This window comes from Myotis lucifugus, unplaced genomic scaffold (assembly GCF_000147115.1).
Source record: "Myotis lucifugus unplaced genomic scaffold, Myoluc2.0 scaffold_0, whole genome shotgun sequence".
NCBI classification, from domain to species: Eukaryota; Metazoa; Chordata; class Mammalia; order Chiroptera; family Vespertilionidae; genus Myotis; species Myotis lucifugus.
Window position 1 is genome coordinate 62,608,305 of NW_005871048.1, and position 2,213 is coordinate 62,610,517.

The window sequence follows — 2,213 nt, forward strand, 5'->3', positions numbered from 1 at the left end:
GACCCATTTCCCCGGGTACTCTACTCTGGAAACCACACGCAGCAGGAAAAGCTGCCAAATAACTCTGTATCCTTTCGGGAACATAATGCTCACTTTATCACTTCTGCATCACCCAAGGGGCATGAAACTGCTCGGCAGAGGCTGAGGAGCAGCATCTGAGCGCCAAGGCCATTAGATGGGGGCAGAAGTGAGGTGGTAGCTGTTAGGCACCGGCATGGGCTAGGGGGTGTGGGGGCCCGAGAGGTGGGTGCACAGAGGCAGAAGACGCTATTTTACAGGCTGCAGAGTCTGAGGTAGGTCTCCAACTCAAGGAGCAAAATTGAAGCCACAGGTCACATCAGCTCACACATGGGCCTGTTACTGGTTTCAATTTATACCTATATCTGTGTGTGCGTGTGCGTGTGCGTGTGCGTGTGCGTGTGCGTGTGCGTGTGTGTGTGTGTGTGTGTGTATATCAGAGGCCTGGTGCATGAAATTCATGCCCTGGCCGGGGCGGGGGGGGGGGGGGGGTGTACCTCAGCCCAGCCTGCCCCCTCTCGCAGTCCAGGAGCCCTCAGGAGATGTCCAACTGATGGCTTAGGCTCCCGCCACCTCCACTGCACTCACCAGCCCAGCTTCTGGCTGAGCAGTGCTCCCCCTGTGGAAGTGCACTGACCACCAGGGGGAAGCTCCTGCATTGAGCATCTGCCCCGTTGGTCAGTGCACATCATAGCGACAGGTGGTTCTGCTGTTTGGTTGATTTGCATATTAGCCTTTTATTATATAGGATACACACACACACACACACACACACACATAATGCTACTATTTTAAAGTCAGGACATTTCATACAAAAGTCCGAATATCTGTTTGTTTTTAATATAGAAAAGCCAACTACTATAGGCTGAAACTTAGACTACCCCCAACAGAGAACACCTACCTGGCCAGCTTTACCAAGGTTACCCACCTCCTCACTCCTGGGGGCCAGAGTTTGAAACCTCCTACTCTAAATACTTGCCAGTGGCCCCTCATTAAGTGTGGATAACTACAGCGCAAAGGCTGTGGGTGCTCAATAAATGAGAATGTCATCGCCCACGGTAAAGAACCACGCAAAGGAGAGTATTACAATACACTAGCTGCATAACAATCCTGCAAAGGACCCCTTTTTAGGAAATGCAAAACTTTATTTAAAAAAAAAAAAAGCATTTAAACACACCTTCCAATTCAGCTTTCCTGCCAATTGAGTTATCTGTCAAACCGGTTATCTGAATGCTTTCCTCAATTTGGGAATTCAAAGGCATTTCTATGTGCCGAGAACTTGGAAAGTGTAGAAAAGTTTCAGCCTTCAACTGTGGATTCTGCTCCCACCCCATCCCCGGGCAGAACCTATAACCGCTTCTGATTGCTGCCGCTGTGTCACAGCCCCGTGAGGCACTGGTCTACCCCGCACTCCCTTCCGTACTTAAAACGAACGGGGGTATCGATCGGGCGCGCCGTTAACAAGCAGCCCGACTGGATCGGACTCCGCGCCAAGTCCAGCAACAGGTGGGACGCTCATCAGGCGGCGACTCGCCTTCCAGAACACACCTGCCGCGTGGCTCCATTTTCCTACCAGGTCGGAGGGAAAACCCGCTGGTGTTAGTGATAATACAATGCGCTTCCCGGGTTTGTTTCCCAAGTTTCTGGCGCCTTCTTAAACTTCAGAGTTATGCAGAGAGACAATCAGGGGGCAGGAGGCACCAGGGGACCGTACCTGGGAGAGGGTCCCTCCGGAGAACCCTGGTACTCGGACACTGTTTCCAAGTGTCTCCAAACGCCTCTGCCCCGACCCCCTGACTTAGAACCGAGGGTCCGCGGGGCCTCCGCCGGCTGCTTCCCAGCCCCCCCCCCCCCCCCCCAGAATCCCGGAGCAGAGCAACCTCGAGACACTAATGTAACCGGAGGATATTTTAAGGGTAATACTCTGGAGGGCATCCGTGAGGATGCTATTTTCAGACGTGGTAGTTCTCTCATCACAGATAGCACCCAAACTCTAACTGACGGATGGGAACTCTATTTATTAGATTATAAGATTGGAAAGGAAAAAAAGCATCTAAACGTTTTTTGACCAACATCTGTAGAAACTTTGTGCATTTATTCTTGAGGAAAAAAGAACGAAGGTCATTGAGACTGGAAGGAGTGGGACTGAAAGTGGCGCAGCACCCAGACACATAGACTTAGAAGAACCGCCGATG